Genomic DNA, 22,475 nt, shown 5'->3' on the forward strand with positions numbered 1-22,475 from the left:
TGGGTAGCGGGCAGACTTTTTCGTGCTCTGAAACTATAGCCTCAAAAGCACTACAAAGTTTTTCCTCCCTGCCCAGTACTGCGTCGCAGTACATACACACATCTGTGACCCTCGAAAGGTAAGGGTCATCAGCATTGCGTATGGCCTGTGAGGCAGCTTGAGGAATACGCTGTCCCAGAGGAGTGTTCCTTGTGGTGACAGGATCAGAAACAGAAGATGAAGTAGAGGAAGTCAACCTGCTACGCTCCTCGCAAGGTACAACTTTGCGAACGGCCCCCGAGTGAAATTACTTTAGGTGTCACTTCATGGTCGTGGTCCCAAAGCTGTATGAACCATGCCTCCCGTGACTGAGTACCATTTTGCACTCATTGCAGGTGACTTGGTTCGCACGCGCCTTAGGACCATTACCACGAATGGTAAATAACCGCCACACCCAAGACTCACGCAGAGTGCTGGTAGTAGGGGCTTCCACTACCTCATTCTCATCATCCTCTTCTTCCTCCTGTGCATCCTCACTCCTGTTCCCCTCTTCAGGCCGTTGGGGAGGTGGTGGTGGTGGAGGGGCTGGGGGTGGTGCTGAGGCAGATGCAGCACCAGGTGGCAATAGTGGAGCCACGGATGCCATCAAGTTTGCGATGGAAATCTGCAAATTGGCAGCAAAATTCGCTGTGCTCTGTAGGATAGCCAGAAACACAATAAGAATGAGCTCTAGGGCGTGGTCTTTTATAGGGGTGCTTGAGCGCGGTTCGCGGACATGTGCGCTGTCCGGGGACAGATCGAACAGAAAAAAGGGTTCAAAAAGTCACAAAAAGTATGTAGAAACTCAGGATTATTATGTGGGACTTGTTCTATGGTGAGTTTTTGTTGGAAAATATTGTAGATTACTTGAAAATGTAGTTTTAAATTGTTCGGGGACACGAACAGTGTTCGCAATCAGAACACACGCTGATAGTGGGCGCGGTCACATGATAGGTTCGCGAACTATTTTGTGCATGCGGGTTGGTGTTCTACGGACACTGTTCGGGTACTGAAGTGATTAAAAGTGTGTCACAAGTGAAACGAACAGTTACGGACAGGCGTTTGTTCTTAGAACAGTTTCAACTTGCTAGTGAACAGTACGGACAAATATAGTGTTCTTAGGACACCTCCAAAAAAAACCAAGAAATGAATTTGGACACAATGGCCCTCATTACGACCCTGGCGGTAAGTGAAAATCGATGCCGGAAAAGGATTACCGGCATCACCTACCGCTAGGGCCGATTATGACCCGGGATAGCGCTATTAGCGGTACTGTAATCAACGGTGCCATTAAAAGCACCATGGGCGCGGGCATGCAACTCCCATGCTGTACATGTAACGCTCATCTGGTTCCCACGGGGGCGCTGGTCTAGTCTGGATTGCTGTGGCCTCTTCTAGTGTGATGCGGAGGACCCGGAACACCGATTGGACAGGACCTCCAAATCGTGCTTGCCTGGCCCGTAGGAATATCCTTCTGCAGATGAGAAAGGGGATTAACAGTCTGCAGAATAGTATGCTAGCTCCCCCCTTTCCCCCTTCCCCCTTCGTTCCTCTCTAACTTCCTCCAAACCCCGGTTTAAGATCACCTTAACGGTTTAGAAGGATGAACTCTCCATCCTGCTTCTGGTGCAGGGGCGCGTGTTCGTCCAGTTACTTCACTGGTTTTCAGAATGGTGCTGGAAAAATCCACTTGACTTTCCTGAGCGATGCGCCGTAAGTATGAAAGTTCAAAGTTCAAGTGAGGCCCCCTTTATGTTGTCTTTCTAACCTGTGATCTGTCCTTTATTTCAGGTGCAGAATGAAGGCGATGCGTCGAGGGGTTAAACTGCCGAGGTGAGTAGTGATGAGGGCGATCCCTCTAAATGTCCTTATCATTCCCCAGAAATGTCTCTTGTCCTTTCCCCATAGGGGCCGGGGTACGGTACCTGCCAACGGGGCGGCACCGACCCGAAATGTGGAAGAAAAGCCGGTAAGTATTATGGCTGTTAATCAGGCTTTCCTTCTGTGTTCCTTCTGCTCACCTTTTGTTTCTTCCTCTCTCCCCTAGGTGCAGAGATGTGGCGTCCGATGCTGACAGCCGAGATGGAGCCGGGAGATGTCTCGAGGACAGGTGAGTGAAGCGTGGCGCTGCAGCGAGCAACGCAATGCTTTTAAATGGAAGTCTTTCTTCAGGGATGCTGGCGAGAAGATTCCGGATGCAGGTAAGAAGTTTGAAATAGTCCTTGGTTTTCACCTTTCTCTTCTCTTCCTTCCTTGCAGGTCTTCCAGGTTCGAGGCGGGCGTGGCTAGAGTCCAGGAGCAGGAGCAGACACTGTGAGCATTAAGCTGCAGGAAGCAGAACAACGCGAAGCATGAGCTGCTGTCTGGGCGTGGCTTAAATAGCCTCCAAAGAAGTCCCAGGTATGTATCCTTCCCAACTAGGTATGTATCCTCCCCTGGCCACGCCCGAGTGAAAAAATAGTCCCTATGAAAAAATAGTCCCTTTCAGGTCTCAGGGAGGCCTGAAGCGTGCAGCATGGTCTGCATCAGGTAAGTGCACAAAACACCTCCCTTTATGAGCCTGGCGCCTATGGCGCCAGGACTGATGTCCAACATGAGCCTGGTGCCAAAGGCGCCAGGACTGAGTCCAAAGAGCCCCTATAAGGGGCCGCTGGGCTTTTACCCGAGGGTATGATGCCTGCTTCCACGGGTGCTGGGCCTGGCCTGGTGCTCCGGGGGTAGGCATCATGACAGTACATACCACCATGGTGCTAAGTTGGGAACATTACGAGTCACACGGACATGGAAATAACGCCTTTGTGAAGGCCGTAAAGTACCTTACCGCCATAGTGCTAATACCTCCATCGCGGACCAACCGTAAATGGCCATGTGTTCTCAGCTTCCACAGGTGCACACAATCAGCACAGGTGGAGGCAATATAGACTGGGTAAGCACAAAAAGCACATCTCACCCCTTCCCACACACAGTTACACTCCACAATGAATCCAATACTACTAGCAATGCTGGGGCTGGAGGACCTGATTGCAGTGAAAGTGCTACAACAACAACTACAAGAAGTACAACAACAGGCAGCACAGAGGAGACGCAGGAGGAGAAGGAGGGCAAGGCAGGGCCAGCATGCCCCACCAGCACAGCCAGTGCCACCATGCAGGCAGCCCCAATCCCACGCATCAGAGCCAGTCCATTCAACTCAACCGCTGAGCAGATCCACACCCTGTACCGCCTGGACTGGGACACCATCACCACCATTGTGGACATGATACATGACGACATAGTCAGCCTCATTGAAAAACGCACCGCCATCCCACCCCTACTGAAGGTAGTGTCTGTGCTCCACTTCCTGGCCACAGGCACCTACCAACACACAGTGGGGCAACTGCATGGCATTTCACAACCATTATTCTCACGTACGTTGAACCAAGTGCTTGATGCCCTCTTCAAGCACACAGACGAACACATTTCCTTACCACGGTCTGCCCAGGAGATCTCAAACACCAAAGTAGGTTACCATTCACTGGCCGGCATACCTGGTAGCATTGGCGCCATCGACTGCACCCATGTGGAATTGGTGGTCCCACATGCCATGGAGGTAGTGTACCGCAACCGTAAACTATACCAACCAATCAACTTGCAAATGGTATGTGACTCAAACAAAATCATCACACATTGCTGTGCTTGATTCCCCGGATCAACCCATGATTCAATGGTCCTGCGGAACTCCACGATTCCACGCTACATGGAGCGGCATGCAGGGCACACATCCTGGCTTCTCAGTGAGTCGCATGTTAGGCTCATGGAAATGTGATGTGGGTAGGTGATTGAGGCATAGATGCATACTTCACCTGACTGAGATGCATACATAACCTAGCTGCGAGTGCAAGAGGGAATGGAGGAAGCTCACACCCCAAAATCTGCCCAGACTGGACCTGACACCTGACCACATAATGCAAGATGCAAGCAGCCCTACCATGCGAATGAAGCGGTGTCCCAACCATCCCACAGACATCTGCATGTGCACTGTACCATATCCGACTGCATCCCCCACAATAAAATGCAGCCACAAGCAACAACTATAACCAATACAAAGCACAAAACACCATGAACTGAAAGGCCAGTCCCCCATTACTGCATACAAAGGAGTCACATGGGGGTAAAATACATCAATACACCGCTACACTGACACAGAAGCCAAACTAAATTGCATGACACCATTTGTTGTGCGTAGTGAGAGCATCATGAGGATGACATCAACGTTGCCAGGATGACAGCATACAAATAAGTCGACATCTGCAAGATCACAGAAACAACGGACGTGGACTGACACCGTGCATGTGCACTCACAAGGAACTGGACCCCCCGTGCACACTAATCAATGACATGCAAAACAGTCCATAAGAGGAATACACACATAGCAGTCTCATTGTGTGACTCCATCCATGCATGGAAATGGGGTTGAGATGAAGAAACAAATGCATGCCATGGTATCACTTAACGAGGACAAACATGATTAGTTAACTTACACATACATTGTTGCCCACATGCAGGTGATGCAGGCTATCCCTTGAAGCGGTGGCTCCTTACCCCAGTCCGGAACCCACAGAACAGGAACGAGGAGGACTATAATCTTGCCCATACACGAACCCGTGTGGTGATTGAGCAGACATTTGGCCTCTTGAAGGCACGGTTTTGCTGCCTCAGCAGGTCTGGTGGGGCACTCCTGTACCACCATGAGAAAGTGGCAAAGATTGTCATGGCATATGTGATGCTACACAATATTTGCATCAGATGGAATGTGCCTCTGCCCCCTGATGCAGAACAGCAACCACCTGGCGAAGAGGATGAGGAGGGTGGGGATTGGGCAGCACCTCAGGGAGGAAGCGATGCACAGGAGGGACATGACATGCGTCGGACTCTGATCAACCAATTCTTCTAGCACACATGGATGGGGTTGTCACATGGAGATGGCACTTGGGGCATTGGGTGTGTCAGGGACATGGACACTGCAGACTGTTCACCAATAAAGCACACGTACGCAATGAGCAATGTCCACACATGTGATTTGTGCATAACCAAAAAGTGTATTGAAAAGGTAAATCTAAGTGAACACACCCACTCCCCTCTCCCCCCTCTACTCCCCAACACACCCACTCCTCCCTCCCCCTCTACTCCCCAACACACCCACTCCCCCCTCCCCCCTCTACTCCCCAACACACCTACTCCCCCTTCCCCCTCCCCCCTCTACTCCCCTTAACATGGTGTGGATGACTGTGCACAAGTGCATCATGTGGCATCAGTACACAAGGCTGCGCCTATTGGCACCCCCCTCTCCCGGCACCCGGTGCACCCCTGTCGGTACGCTGCAGGTTCCTGCCTGATCTGCAGACGGGGCTGGTTTGGGTTGAACTGGCAGCCGAGGAGGAACTGGGTTGGTCACATGGACGCATGTCCCGCATTGTTTGGACTAGCTCTGAAAGTATGTGCCGCACCGCGGCCAGTTCGGCAAAAATGTCCTTAGAAGTGGACTCAATGGCAGACCTAACAGTATCAGCACATTCGCGCATTTCTCCCCTAGCGGTGGCGCATTCTGTGACATGCTGTGTCAACAGGGCTACAAGTTGCTGTTGCCACATGATTATTTCCTGCATGGACTCCTGGCTGTTGTGGCCTGTGGCTCATGGTTGTGGCGTGTCCATTATGCTTCTCCCCTCCTGCACATCTGCTATTGGGCAGGGAGTAGCCGACCAAGAGTTTCCAGGAGATTGCCCCTGTATGCTAGTGTCATGCTGGCTGCACGGGGACAGGTAGGGGGAATGCAGGGGGCCAGTGGGGGAACCCACAACAATATCTACATCCCCTTCCTCGTTGTCTGAGATAGCTGCAGTGGCAGCAGTCTCACCAATGGTGCTGCTTTCTGCAGATCCAGTGCCTTCAGTGGACACCACTGGCCGGATGGTTGAAGTCGGTGGCGCCGAAGTGGTTGTGCTGTGGGATTTATCCTGTTGTGGGGGTTTGCTTTTTCTACCTGAGGTGGAGGGACGGTGTTGTGGCTCTTCGGGCCTGGGCTTCTGGGCAGGTGTTGTGCCTGTGTCTTCATCGGCACTGTCTGAATGAGAGCCTGTGGTGGACCAAAGGAGGGAGAGGGTTAGTGATGGGTCTACGGACATTGAGCAGGCATTGTGATGGCTGCATTCATTTTGATTGCTAGATGGTTTACATTGGAGGCAGTGACATACAGGTTGTCTCACTCTTAGGTGGTAGAAGCATGGAGTCCTATGGGTGGCTACAGAAAGGGGGTGCATTATGCATGTGTACAAGGTGGAGGTCAGCACTGCCTGTAGGCAGTCTTGTGTTAATGTGTCCGGTGGACCCTGTTAGGTTTCATTGCACTTCCCAACCATCTGGACATCAATGTGGTGAGATTGGCATAGTTGGATTTAAGGCACCTACCTGCGTCGCCTGATGTCGGGGCTCCTCTCTCCATATCTCCAATCCCTCAATGCTCTCCGTGCCTATGGTGGCGGCACATATCTCCTCCCACGGCTGTAGTTTGATGGGCGACTCAGCTCCTCTGCCAGTCGCCATGCCAAGATTCCGATTGGCTGCCAGTATGCTCCTGACCCGGAGCCGTAGATCATCCTACCTTTTTCGGCATTGTCTGGCATTGCGGGGTGTTGTGCTGACGGCACTGATACTCTGGGGTATATTGACCCATATGGCCTTTTTTCACTGCAGCGCCAGTCTGGTCATCTCCGTGGAAAACACAACATCAGCGTGCTCTTGGAGGGTTTCGGCCAACATAGTTAGCTCCTCCCTTGAAAAGCGCTCCTGCCGCAGCTGATCTCCGCTCTTCTTCAGAACTTTTGGCATTGTGATGTGGAATGGGTGGAGTAGAAGGTTTGTGGAGGTTGTGGGGGTCAGGTGTCCACTGGTAACAGAGGATGGCAATGGATTGTGTTTTTAAAGATGGCCGCCATGCTCTTTCCCGTTCCTGAGCGGGGACGCTACTTCCGGATCTGCTTGTTTACAGTCACCGCTAATAGGGGTTCCCGTTAATTTCGGTTACCGCTATTAGAGGTGACCGCTAATGTCGATGGGTAGTGTGGCGAAGGTACTATTTGCACGGCATACGATGCTTTTAAGTGGGATTTTACGGTCTTTAGCGGCATGGCGGAGATTACATTACCGGCATGGCGCAATGCTCTTACCCGAGAAGTCGTAATGTCCCGCTTTTAGCGGTCTCTGGGCAGCACGGACACGTTATGGCCGATACTTACCACCAGGGTCGTAATGAGGGCCAATATAATAATTTTACTTTATTTTATATGCATGTTAAATTCATGACAGAGAAGGTGAGGCAGAAACTGAAACAAAAACAGGAGAATTAGGGGTTTCAATAGGATTTATATTAAGTGAAGAAAGGATGGAAGTCTCATCAAAACTTTTGGTTCATGGAGAGGTTTTGGGGATAATTGACTGGGATATGGTGAGGGGGGACAGGTGCATGTGGGGCAATGATATGTAGTTGTTTGTTTGAAGTGATCCTCCACAAAGTTTTTCAAATTATTAAAATTTGCCAAGAGTAGGTCCATTTTTTCTTCTATGTGCTGAAGAGTCTTATCCAATACAGCTTTTTCATTAGTATTTTCAATTTTGTATGGTCTGTACAAAAGAAAATATATGTCAAATGTATATAAAATGATATTAATTAATTGGTTTATATAGTAAAGTGTCTACCATTAGATTCACTATCTTCTGACATTTCCTCACGTGGGAAATGCTCCTCTAGCCGGACTCCAGAGTACTAGACATTTCTGTGAGAAAAAAACATAATATCATTCTTTTTTGTATCTAATAGCGAAAGTTTACAAATATATGAGTAAAATGCAGTACACTTACTATTTCACTTTCTGATAGTTCTGTTGTTTTTTTTATTACTGTATTTTCCCAGTATATGCTCATATTTGTATACATTGTACTCACACTACTTTCCTTAGGGTCCAGTCACTTCGGGTAATACATGTACATAGGATAAATAGCAGCTTTGAAACAGAGCAATCATTTATTTGCATAAAGATAATCAGTTAGGTTATGAATTATTTCTGCTACTACTTCTGCTTTTTTGCTTACTTCACTTTCCCTGTATATACCCATATATGTATGTTATTGTCTCTGTGTTTTGTTTGTAATAATGCAATTATGTAATACGTGGGTTTTATTAGCTACTTATTACGTATTTCACAGTACGCAAAACTCTAACAAGAAAACAGTTATCATTTCATTATTCAACATATCAACATTATGAATATTGTACCTTCATCATATATGCTGCACACAATGCCTATGTTTCTGCATGAGTAGCTTAGTATACTGGATAGAACTTCATAATAGAATGCTATTTATATCAATGCATTGCTTAGTGCACTAATTAGCTCATGATATTTTTTCCAATGATCATTGACAGTTTTTTCTCAACATTATAATAAGAATCCCTTGTACACACATTTCATGAAAAGTAAATACACATGTGATGTCATCAGTGATGTCATCAATGACATTTGTGATGTCATCTTTGATGTCGTGGGTGTTAGTCTTAGCAGTGCACAGTGGTGTCCGAGTTATGGTTGCTTAGCTTACCATAACTGGCAAATTTCAGGGGTTTTTCGGTTTTACTTGGAACCATAACGTCCCTTTAACAAAGTTTTTTCACTGAATTTTATAGGTTTTTAGTAGCGCAACTTAACCATAACGTCCCTTTAACAAATGTTTTTCACTGAATATATATATATATATATATATATATTCACAAAAAAAACTTTGTTGAGGGGACGTTATGGTTAAGTTGCCCTAACAAAGACCAAAATAAGTGACGCACACATGTGATGTCATCAGTGATGTCATCAATGATATTTGTGATGTCATCTTTGATGTCCTGGGTGTTAGTCTTAGCAATGCACGTAGATTGTGCGAGTTATGGTTGCTTAGCTTACTATAATGGGGGAATGTGCAGTGGTGTTTGGTTGCACTGTGAAGTATAACATTCCTTTAGTGATTTTTTTTTACTGAATGTACATATATATGTATGGCATTGAAGGAAAAGACAGGGGCTAAACAAGTGATGTCATCATTGATGTCATCATTGACATTTGAGATGACATCTTTCATGGTCTGAGTGTTAGTGTTAGCAGTGCACAGGGGTGGTGGCGGGGTTGGGGGCTTAGTTTACCATAACTGTCGAATTTCAGGGGTTTTTCGGTTTTAATTTGAAGCATAAAGGGGAGGTGGAAAGTTTTTTTTTAGTGAAGTGTACAGGGTTTTGTTAGGGCAACTTAACCGTAACGTCCCCTCAACAAATTTTTTTTTTTGTAGTGTATATATATATATATATATATATATATATATATATATATATATATTTAAACCCATTTGTCCAAACCAGCAAATCAAATGGCAGAGATTGGGGCACATATAATCAAAGCAACAATCAGAGGTTGTATCCATGGTTGTGGCTATGAGTTTGCCCACTCTGTGATTGACTGTGGGCAAATTTGGGCAAATGGGACATCATGTATTTGGTGATGTTTATATCCTCACCTATCCAAGATTTGGATTGAAGCTATGTCATTGAAAGATTGAGTGTTGGAGGGTGAAAAGGAGAGCAGGGAAATAGAGGGGGACAGGATGGGAGTTGGGCAGCTGGTACGGATGTTGGGGGCACTCATTTAGGATTTGGGAATGTGGAAAACATTTTTCTTTTGTATAGCCGCACAGCACTGGCTGTTTCTTTAGCCACATATATTGGGTGCACGGTCAGTTGAGCATAAGCGCATTAATACTTTTAATTAGTTCATTGGCTGGTGCTAAGCACACAGCTATAGATGTAGCAGCATGTATTGAACTATACTTTTTCTGTGCAATAATCATATTGTTATGTGGATGTTGGAGCACACCATTTCACTTGTGTGTCTTATTTTATGTGCTTAGGTTTACCCTTGTCTCATTTGAACTTTTAAAGGTTGGCAAGATTTGTTTATGATTTGTAGCCGCAGCTTCAAGGCGAGGCTTGCAGCCATGTTATATAGTCACAGCTATCAAAGTGTTGGATAACCAAAATATGCTTTGTGTTTCATTGTTTGTTTTTGGTTGTTTTACTGTTGCACTTGTATAATTGTTTGTGGCTTGTTGCAGGGAAAATGTGTCACACATGTTAGTAGTTTTGATATTGCGTAGCCTCTTTTTCTGGTTTTGATTGTGGGAAGCATAAAAGCCACCTTTTTTCAGTTTTTGCATTTTGATTGCAGAGCTCACACTGCACACATCCTGAGAGTGTGGCTGATGTGAAAGTGTCAGCAAATATTTATATATTTAACATTTATTTGCAGGCTTATGTGTGTTATGATATGATATGATATGATATGGCATTTATAATGTGCCTGTACACAAGTGTTTTTAATTATATTATTACTAGAATTATGTTATTTATATCAACCACTGCTATGAAATGGCATATATTGGCACTATTTTGCATCTAGTCAGTTTAAGTGGCAGTTATTTCTTGTTGTATTTTTTTAACTTTCACTAACATGTAGGTAAATAATTAGATATTCTAATTAATGGCATTTTTAAGCAGCAATTTCATTTTTTGGATCCATATCCGTGAGGGTGAAGGTTTATTTGATTGTATTTGTTGTACACTTTCATGCACTTTCACTATGAAGTTCCTTCAGCTGTCTCCAGTTTTCTGTGAATGTTAAAAATATAAATAGCCGCTCAGACAGCACAGCGAGTAGAGTGCCCGCTTTGACATCCATGCAGAGCCTGCTGAGGCAGGATTGAATCCCAGCAGGGCCAAACTCAGCCTTTCATCCTTCCATAGTCGATAAATGAGCACCACACACTGTGGATAATAATAAGCAGCGCTCAGGTGCCTGAAGGTTCATGGCGCTATATAAATGCTAAATTATTATTATTATTATTATTGTTATGTGATGTGGTAAAATTGATGGTGTCTTGCAAGTTCATCTTACTCACTTGTTAAGTGTTATACTTTCTTGTGGATGCTTTTTTTTAGTATCTGTTTAAAGAAGATTTGATTATTTGTATGTATTTTATGATTGGGTCTGTATTATTTCTATAGTGAGCAGGTGCTAATAGGATGCCAAGTATCTCAGGTGCTCTTTGGCTATTGAAGAAGCCGTTGACATTGGATATGAAGAACTGTTTTCCATCAAAAACATGCAATTGTCTTTGGGGATGTTTTGCAGTTAACTCCCGTGAAAGGCCAACCCATATTCAAAACATAAGAGTGGATGGAGGTGGTGATGGTGGAGGTACTGTTTGCTACGTAATGAATGAGGTTTATGCATTTTGATTTTGTGGTGCTGATGTGCTTTTCTATTTTCATCGTCCTAGCGCACCTGTACCAGATGGTTGGTCAGCACCGATGTTCATAAGCTTTGGGATAGAACATTGTTCAGTAACAAGGACTGACAGCAATGATAAATATAAAGTTATTTCCTTTGAGTGTGGTGGATATTCTCATCTATGGAATCCCATGTGTCCCAAATGCTTATGAGTAGTGTTTCTACATGTGTGATTTTTTTGTTTCCTATGTTCTCTAAATTGACTTAACCTTACCCATCCTCTCTGCTGCAACTACTCAGTATAATCTCCCCTGTTTATCCTCGCCCAGTTTATATATCCCTGTTCATTCAATTTAGTGACAGTTTTTATACCTTTATTGTTACCCTTTCCTGTGGTTTAGTTATTGCATATTTACATCCTGAATATCCCTAACTAGTCTATCCATGTGTGCACATGTTTTAATTCCTGTAGCCTTTCACATGATGGGTATGGATTTGGAACCCACACTGTATCGTCATTTGGGTCAGACAACCACTTCCCACTTTATACTTACCTATATATTGTACCTTAACCCTCTGTACCGCTGTGCAATATACTATCACTCTTAATATCCAACCCATCTTTTCCCTGTTTTTGAACCTCAACCACCCTATCCTAGTTTTTTAGATACCCCACTCACTGTGTTTTCAGCCAGTATATTCCCACCCACGCTACTGCATCCTGTGTAGCTGTGCCCACTAAATGTATCTGCACCCACTTTGCTCTCACCTATTTACCTTACAGATACTTAACTTGGATTCTTTTCCTAATGACCCAATGAATGCCTGGTCTGACCAGGCATTATGGACGGGACCCGTTAAGGGAAATCAGAGCCAATAACGGTACCGCAAATTGTGGTACCGTTATTAGCTACTTCTCCATTCCCATTGAGCCCTATTGGGGCTCAAATGGGAATGGGGAATGGTTTTTCAATGGGGATTTACCGGTCCTGCAAAGGTCGGACTACACCAGTAAGTCCCCATTGAACGAGACCGGTGCCGGTACCATTATTGGAGGAAGTCATGGCGCAAATAGCGCCAAGACTACCTCCATCTTGGAATGAGGCCCTATATGTGTTGTAAGGATTGTTTGTTGCGTTTCTATGAAGGACTAACATTTGCAAACACAATTGGCCTGTACTCTGTAAGTAAATGTTGTTAACAATTGGTGACAATTGAAATATAATATTGATTGCTATATTTGCGTAGAAACTTACACCAGTTATATTTGAAAATTTGAATGGACCAGATAGTTCTGTGTCCAAGTCATTTTTTCGGAGTGTGTGTAGCTTCTTTCAAGAAGTACCTGAGTTACTTTGAGTAATAGGTTCTTCTTTGGTTGTGGTAATTGATGAAGTATTAGCTTCTTTTACTCTCTTTGGAGGATTTGCAGTGAGATCCTGTTGCATTTCTGCTTGAATTCGTTTTCTTTTACAATGTTTTCCTTTTTGTGGAACAGGATATGTTTTTAGATGGGGGGTGTATAGTGAATGTAGTCTATTGTTTTCTAAAATGCAAGGAATATCAGCATTTAATTTACTTGCATCATAGTTGATTAGAAATATACTGTCTAGTGTATGTAAGCGTGATAGTGCTACGTAGCTCATGCCTTCTTTAAAGACTGTGTTCCCAATATCTATCAATTCTTTATCTAGGGTAAGACCTTGTGATTTGTTAATGGTGACTGCGTATGGTAGAGTTAGAGAAAATTGTTCTCTGCGTACATACATGTCTTTGAAGAGAAGGAATCGAGCTGTTGAGTGCCCTATCCTTTTTACTTCTGAAAGTTTGTCAAAGAGAATATTGACAAACTGAATGTTGTTGTCATATGGGTATGTTTGAAAGCCAACAACTGTACCCAGTGCTCCATTAACTAGTCCTTGCTCCACGTCAAGGTTACGTTTAAGCATTACTCTACAGTTTAAAGATTATTTTAATATTTTCTCCGAACCAGCTGTATTGGAGATAGAATTTTCTAAGGTATTTAGTCTTGTTGTGGCTTGTTGACACATGGGTAGTGTCATGCCATGTACGTCCAGTTTGTCTGTGGTGGAAATTTCAATTATTGGCTGCATTTCTTTTTTCAACATTGTTTAATTGAATTTGGAACAGCTTGCAAGAGTTGGCATCAAGGACATACAAGTGACATTTTTGTATGCTAATTGTTCCATGACATCAGTAGCACATGAGTTATGGCCATAAAGTGCATGGATGTGCCGGCTTTTTAATATTGCTTGTGCTTCTTGAGATAGTACACCAACTCTAATATTTTTTAAAACATTGCCGTAGGTGAGGTCTGCAGACTGGCGCATGTTTTCTGTTAATCCTCTGTATTGGAAATGCTGCCAAAGGTTGACATTTCCTATGCTGCCAACAGTTTTACAGCAGAGTTTGTGTCCTAAGTTTTTAAAAATAGGTTCACCTTTCACTGGTGTCAATTGAAGAAGATCTCTGAAAACAGTAATGTGTTTTCCTCCAAAGAGCTCTTCGTAGTTTGTTTTGAGTACTTCTTGTAATCTGAGGTGAATCAAAGCCAACATTAGGTTGGAGACCATGCTCACTTCATCTATTAGTAGCATTTTCATTTGTTTTAACACTCTGCGTAGTTCCATTGCAGCTTCTGTAGAAAGTTTGTAATATTCTAATTTGTTTTGGTGTTCTACTGGAAGGAGTAGTAATCAGTGTAAAGTGACACCGCCTATGTTGTAGGCAGCTAAACCTGTAGGGGCAGTTACAACAGCTGACAGTTTGTTGTTTGTCAATTGTTGAAGGAACTTGCCTAAACCAGCTTCACCACTGATGTATAGTAGTATAGGTTTCTAATTTTGGCAGGTACATTCTTTATTTTCATGTTGTACACCATGTGCAATTTCTTTTGTTACTTCTTGAAAAATGCTACGCTGCTCATTGTTCAGTTTTGATTGTAGTACAGTTAAGTCTTCTGTATCTTCATAGTGACAGATGGTGTTTTCTACTTCTGTTATAGCTAATTCTGCCTCGTTTGCTATTAGTGGTTTCCCAGTGGTTCTTGGCTTCCTATTACAGAAGGTTGACTATTGTCGGGAGTGTCCTTATCTAGTTGGGCCAGGAGTTCTTCTTCGTGTTGCTGTTTATTGTGCAACATTGTTTTGTACTGTTTAAAGTTTACATCGGTTATAGTGCTTTCATTTGCTTTGAAAGCGTCTTAATAGGAGTCATAGTTATCTAGTATTTCTTCTTCTTTTCTCCCTGGTTTATATAGTTCTTTATGTTGAGGAGTTTTTAATGATAATTTGATATGATTAATCAAACTTGGTTTGGTAAATTTTACTAAGATGCTTTCACAATTTGTCACTCTGTATCTACCTTTTTTTCATCGGTTTTTATATTATTTTTGAATGTGAAGTTTTGGGCTATGTGGTATAGACACATGTTTTCCAAAGTGGTACTTCTGTTTGGGTAGTATGTGTCTAGTAAATTGTTTTTCAAAATGTCTTGACTGTTGGGATCATTTTCAGCTATTGTTTCAATGTCGTCGTATGATTTGAGAACTCGTTTTCTAGATTTAGTAGGACCAAGACTTAGCCATACTATATTTTCAGATTTTCCATATAAAGCAGTACCGGTTCATAGCAGCCACATTCTCTATGGGAGAGGAGAGCATTTTTATGCCCAAGCTGTACAATTTCTGAGACAGTGTTTTGTCTGTTTATAGGTCATTCAAGAGGTCTTGAAGCTCGGTTTTTTTCTGATTTGGTTAAGTAGGCTGTAACATATCGTGCAACTGCAGTGGCATTGTCTGCAATGTACTGCACATCTATGTTTGCATTCCATAATAGGGCTATGATTGCATTGTAATCATTGATATAGCTTGCTTCTTCTGTTCTTTTTATGTAATATGTGTTTTTAGGTGATTTACCTTTAACACTATGTATAACTGAAGACATAAAGTTGTTCGCTTCACCTGTTTCTGTAACCGGTCACGGTAAACCAAAGCGGCATGTGGTGTAGTATTTCCATTTGTTTCTGTATTTGCGACGACAATATTTGCCACATTTGTCTCTTTGAAATTGTACAATTTGTGCATGAAGATCCCTATTTGTTGCTTCTGATGGAATTTCACAAGGGACATATTTTTCGATAAACTGTAAAACAGTGGCATCACTGTCTTGACCAAATTTAGGAGCATCTTTAATCCATAAAAGCATGTGGATATGTGGTGCTCCTCTGGCTTGTTATTCTTTTCTCCAAAAGAAGTGTTGCACTTCGAGCGGAGGAACAGTTTTATTACAAATAAAGTTTAGCATAGCAATGAAGCGATGATGGAAATATCTTGAAACATTAACAGGATCTAGAGAGCAAAGTTGTCCAGGTGTTAGTATATATATATGTTTGTTTTGTTTTTGTTTGATATGCGTAGGAAATCATGTAAATCTTCCCATGCATATTCTGCACAACTTAATGTAACAAAACAAGTGGGTGGGCCAAGGTTTCTTATCATACAACGTACATCTCTGTGAAGTCGGAACCAGTACTCTTTAGTACCACGCATGTCTGCTAACAGATTTGTAATGTTTGATTGTAAAACCTCATCTTTTTCTTGCACTTTTTGTAGTAATTGCATAGCCGACATATTTTGAAAGTGGGTTCGTGATTTTAATGTGTGAGCAACTCTGTAACATGGAGTTGCTAGTTCACTTTCAAAGAGTAGGTGGAATATGTATTCCACATTTTGTTTAAATCTGGGATCTTCAGAATACATTCATACCGAGCAGTATTCTGATACTGTTATCTGAATAGGTCTATCATCGTACCTTCTTGCTTTACCAGTAGGAAAGAGTAGGGGAAAAGCATGTGCTTCTATACTTTTTTCCCATATGCTGATTGGTGATCCCTTGGTTTGTCGCATTTGATACGTTTCTAGTGCATCATCTGTGGTATCATTAGAGTGTAATGGATGAATTGTATAATGGTCTCAAATATCGGATACTGTAGCAGGATCTAGAAGTTCAAATTGACCAGTTTCTGATTACTCTTGAATTATTTCAGTTGTTTCCCTTACATTTTCTTCAATATTTATTTCTTTTGTAGTATTCATTATTGTCTTTTAGATATTGCAAGGCTTGTCTAACTTTATGTAAGTCTACGAGTTGTTGCCAAATTTGTTTGTCTTTTGTAGCTACACCATTTACTAAGACAATTAAAGATTGCTCTATTAGACTTTGCACTCCCAGAGTGTGCACATTTACTTTTAGAGATAATGGTAAATAACTACTTTGCCACGAATGCCTTTCACCAATTCAGAGGGAGGTCATTTTGCTGTTTTTGGTTGAAGGCGTATTATTGCTTGAAATGGGTGCACTGTTTGAATTATGATGCTCTCATATAAATGTAGTTGTTGCAGGGGTTTTGTTAGTGGGAATAATTCAAGTTATTTGTGATAGCACATGAAGGAGTTTGATTGTTGTCAAGTTTTGTAGTGCAATACTGCAAAGTATTAAGGGGTCAGTTATTTCGTATTTGTTTTCTGCTATAAGGTAGAGAGCTAATTCAAACCATTTGGAATCTTCATTTTTTCTATTTTGTATGTTAGTTTTTGTGTTACTTTTATAAAACGTTCTGCAGCAACACACACACATGGTTTGGTACTTCAGCAGATGTACTTTTAAATGTTAGTATTTCTTTTTGGTATGTGTGTAGTAGAGGATTGCCATCTGTACACTTTTTGCTAGTCTGTTGTACAGCTACTGTATTTTGTAAGTGGCTTTCACTTCCAAAATATTTTTTCTGGATGTGCTCTATTTCTTCCAGTAGGTATTTGGCTGTGCCATGTAGAAGATCGTTATTTAATTTGGCTCGTGCTAAAGCAGTACTTTTAGCATAGTACAGTTTATAGACTAGATTTCTTATAGTTGAATGATATGTTGATATCATTTTGATATGATGGAAGGTGCTTTTGCAAATAGGTCCAGAAATGCAGGCCAATGAATGTCCTTGTAGTCCTGTGTATTTGCGCACTGGACAGGTATCCATATTTTGCAGCAGTTTCATTTTGATTTTGTCTTTGCCTTTCACATATTGATTGTGGAACTGGCATAAAGATTTGAAAGATTTTTTGGCAATGTTACACATTGACGTGCATGGCCATTTGTATACTGGACGTTCTGGTTCAGTCGAATGGAGAGGTGATACTGAGTTTTCTGGGGATATTTTTGTAAGCAATATTTCTTGTTGCATTATGGTATTATTAAGTTTTTCATAACCTCGTCCACTGCTATGCATGACAATTGTGTTTGTTTGATTTTGTTTTTATGCTTCTTCATTAAAATATGGTTCTGTGCTCGTGGTGTGACTCCATTCACCTCCACAGATGTTTAAGAAGTTAGTTTTGTTTACATTCCGTTTATTGAGAGGTCTTTTTTGTAATTTAGTAGTTAGTTTTGTTAGTGGTTTCATTCTGTTTAACACTAAAATGAAGAACTTACTTTTGAGAAGGATTGCACTGTCTATCAAAGCTTCTAAGATTAATTTTCTATGGTAGGTTTGAAGGGATGTGCATGATTTGTCTCCAGTTTTTATAAGGTTCTGAAGGACTCTGTGGCAGAACATTTTTGCTAAAATACTTTTTTTGGTATGGTTACTTGCCACTATATCAGGATTTATAGGAGCAGTTTTAGCAGTAGTGGTAGCTGTATTCTTGTTAATCATTTTCTGTTTTCTTTTACATTTTGATAGAGGAGGCAAAGTTTCTGTACTGGAAGATTGTATTGTTTTGCTAAATGAGTGTATTAGCTGTTTTGTTTTAACTTTGTGTACAAACTCTGCTAAAAATGGATGCTTATTTTGGTCACTTTTATTTTCATTTGCTCTATTTCTGAGTTGCTTTCTATGGACTTGCTTTCCGGTAGGCAGAAGGTATGGGTTGGGCTGTTGTGCAATGTATGTGTGCTGTATGCATGAGTGTCTGAGTATGATGGTAACGATGTATGTGGTGGTGTGTAATTTTGCAGTGGGCAGCTACAATTAGTTAGGAAGGCTATTCTTCTATTTGTGTGTTACTATACTGTGGTTCAGATGACAGTAGAAAGTGAGCAAGTGGTGAGGAGAAGCACTAATAGTAAATCTAATGGTATACAATTTAAACAGTTCTTTGTTTTGTAATACTAACATTCTAGGGGCTGAGTTATGTTATTTGTGTTCCGAAAAACGAGGATTTGTGTGTCATTCTGCCTGCCAATCCCTGTTTAATAAATGGTGATTTGTGGGCAGAATGGTGCACAAATCTCATTTCTTTGGTGCACAAATTACATGAATCAACCGCACAACAAAACAGTGAGTATAGCAATTAAACTGAAGGGGAGAAGGAGAGTAGTGCAGTAGAACTGAGAGAGAGTGGGAGGGGTGGGGAAGAGGATGAGGAAGGAAACTGATGTGTTGAAGGGTGAGAATGGGGGGAGAGAAGGGAGATGATCAAGGAGATAAGGCAAGGGGGAGAGGTGGAAGAGAGAGGGAGGGGTTTCATGGCGGGGAATGGAGAAGGAGAGATTTGAGGGAAGTGTGGAATGAGGAAAAGGTAGAAATAGAGCAGAGTGAGAGAGGTAAGGAGTTCCAGTACAGGGGGGCTAGGAGATGGAAGGAGCAGAAATGGGATGTGGCACAAAGGGAAGGAGGAACAGTGAGAAGGAAGTGGTCAGCAGAGTGAAGGTAGTCAGAGGGAGTGTAGAAAGAGAGGAGGGAGGAGAGATAAGGGGGATCAAGACAGTGGAGAGATTTAAAGACTTGGCAGAGACATTAAGGTCGTATTGTACTTACTCGTTTTTTGTGGAATGAGCAGGTTTCTTTGGAGTTGTTGTTTGTAGTTCAGTTGCTGCTGTTTTCCAGGAGAGTGGTCTTCACTTCAATTGTAAAAGAAAGAAGTTAGTCATTTTGTGTGTTTATAGCACTGTTGCTAATTGAGACGTTGATTTTTATGTTTTTGTAGTAGTATTCTTGTTTGATATCTGAACATAGTGTATGCATGCAGTTGCATTTGACAATGTGCAGCATTTATATTGTATTTACAATATTTTAGTTCAACATGCTTTGCAAATGAGTAGAATATTAACTGCATGAAACTCACTTTGTTTTTTTAAAGCTGTGTTATAGGATGTTAGGAGAAAGAAGAAATAATGATATTTTGCAATTTTTATAAGGCGAATGGCAGACACTGAATAGAAAAGCCTGGAATGTATGCAATTGTGAAGGTGTGGGTAATAAAGCATAAGGATGTGATTTACAGGTAGTGGTGTTATTGCAGCAGGGAGCTTTTCAATGATAGTGTCTATGTGTGTGAGGGTATGAAGATACATGACCTTTTACTGGCTGTGTGTAATTTTATAATACATTACTAAGTGTTTTTCTACAATTATATTGTTATTTCTCCCATCTTCTAATATTATATTTTTTTAGATAGGTGTGTGTGTAAAAAAAAAAATAGATAGCATACAGATTTGGAAGTGACGGTTGATTATAGCAGATGGGAAAAATTACAGTAAATTAATTTTAAAGGTTATACAGGTTAAGTGGCAGTTACTCTGTTTATATACATTTATAAGAGTTCTACATGTACTGTGCAGAACATATGCATATCTGTAGTTTGTATTCATGCATGTGGATATGCATGCAGCTGCAAGTAGAAATCTAGGAGACTTGTAGACTAGTTTTTGTAGTAGGTGCTTTCCAATGAGACTTGTACTCAGAGTGATCAACAATACATTTGAAGTGCTGAACTCTGATGATCGAGTTAGATGTAGAGGTCTTGGATGTGATTGGTGGATGGTTGTGTAACTGGTTAGCTGTATCTAATAAAGGAATGGCACAAAGAGTGAAGTGGAAATGGTAGAAGTTACGATATGTCCGCCGACATGGCGATAGTCCGCGGACACCGCGTATTACATACAGGGATTTTGGGTTGGAGAGGCATGCAAATGAGAATGAGCAGAATGAGCAGCGCAAGGGATTGGTCAGTAAAGTTTACTGGGTGTGTTGTGTAAGGAGAGAGTTTGTCAGAAAGTCTTTTTTTCCTGAGAGAAGAACAGTAAGCTATGGCTGTGTGTTTCAGAAAACAGATTATCTGGATTTTGGGAGACTCATGGATACATTGGTTGGAGGTGCATGCAGAACACTGTGGAGTAGCTGCAGATCTTGGATTCCCTCATGTGGAAGTGCACTGGCATGGAGTGCGTGGAATGAAGTGGTTGGACTTGGTACCTCTCTGTGCTAGTTTGGAGACAGAGCTTCATCCAGACATAATCATAAATGATTGTGGAGGGAACAGTTTAGGACATGTGTCAGGAATTTCTTTGCAATTTGCGAAGAAAGAAGGACTTGGGAAGGTCATGGACATGTTTCCAAATTCCCAAGTATTTTTTTCTTGTATTGCGCAGAGACAAATGTGGCTGCGTTCTTCTTCATTTGGTCCACAAATGGAGAAAGCAAGGCGGAATGTTAATAAGGCTGTTTGTGCCTTTCTAAGAGATGTTGGCATGTCCTCTTTCCACAATGAAAATATTATGTTTCGTAGCACATACATTTTTCGCAGAGATGGAGTTCATCTTACTTATGCTGGTAATCAGATTTTTCTGAGAAATGTACAAAATGCATTGCAACCTTTTGTGGAATTACAGCCATCCATTTTGCAGTAGGTGATGACTAAGTTTTTTCAAACACAAAATACACCACCAAAAGGCTCTATTCAGAGTCACCAATTCCTCCCAGAGAAAAGTGCAATGGTTTGATAGGGCAGCACCCTAAAATTTTAGATGTCCGCAGACTGTCCACGGACTTCCAAAAAATGCACAGGGCCCTGCTCCATTTATTTGTCACTTCTATTTTTAGACTGTGAAAGGAGGCTTTGAAAAGAGCCTTTTTTTTTGGATTTTTGTTGTTTTATATTTTTTGGGGGTTTTTGCACAAGACACACTAGGAGAGGAGGGGAAAGGTGGGTAAGGGGGGGCACCAACCACAGGGATAAGAAAGGACAGGTGGAGAAGGAAGATGTATGGTGGGCCTTACTTAGGTAGTGGGCAGGTCTTCTCGTGCTCCTTAACCGCAGTCTCGTAAGCACTTTGAAGTCTCTCCCCCCTGCAGAGTACTGCGTCGCAGTACACACACAAAACTGTGACCCTGGAAAGGTAAGGGCCATCAGCATCATGGATGGCCTGTGAGGCAGCCGGAGGGATGCACTGTCCCACAGGAGTGTCTCTTGTGGTGACAGGAGCAGAACCGGAGGATGTGGTAGAGTAACTCAACCTACTACGTTCATCACAAGGTACAACCTTGCGAACAGCCCCACCGTGGAACGACCTTAGGTGTCGCTTCATAGATGTCATAACAAAGCTGTACGAACCAGGCCTCCCATGACTCAGCACCATTTTGCACTGGTTGCAGGTGACCTTGTTCGCACATGCTTTTGGTACGTCACCTTGAATGGTAAATAACCGCCACACCCAAGACTCACAGTGAGTGCTGGTAGTAGGGACTTCTGCTACATCATCCTCATCATCCTCTTCATCCTCCTCCTCTACATCCTCACACCTGTTTCCCTCTTCAGGCCCTCGAGGAGGTAGTGGTGGTGGAGGGGGTGGGGTAGTGCTGAGACAGATGTAGCAGCAGCTGGAGCAGCAAGCATTGATTCCATCAGGTCTGATGGAAAGCAGCAAGAGCAACACAATCTGGAGGATTACCAGCAAAGTAGACAATGCTCTGTCAGATAGCCAGAAGCACAATGAGGATGAGCTCTGGGGTGTGGCCTTTTATAGGGGTGCGGGTGATCGAATATCCAAAAAAGGCTCAAAAGTCCCAAAAGTATGTAGAAAGTCAGGGTCATTGTCTGGGACATGTGCTAAGGTGAATTTTTACTATAAAATACTTTGGATTGCCTGAAAAAGTACTTTTAAAATATTCCGGGACCCGAACAGTGTCCAGAATTCAGGACACATGCTCAGCATGGGTGCGGTCACATGATGACGTCGCGAACACATCCGCGAAGGGAACAGGTGTCCACAGGACACCAGACGTACAGGAACGGCTGTGCGCATG

Source organism: Ambystoma mexicanum, chromosome 4p (genome assembly GCF_040938575.1).
Source record: "Ambystoma mexicanum isolate Mex_15411 chromosome 4p, UKY_AmexF1_1, whole genome shotgun sequence".
Taxonomy (NCBI): domain Eukaryota; kingdom Metazoa; phylum Chordata; class Amphibia; order Caudata; family Ambystomatidae; genus Ambystoma; species Ambystoma mexicanum.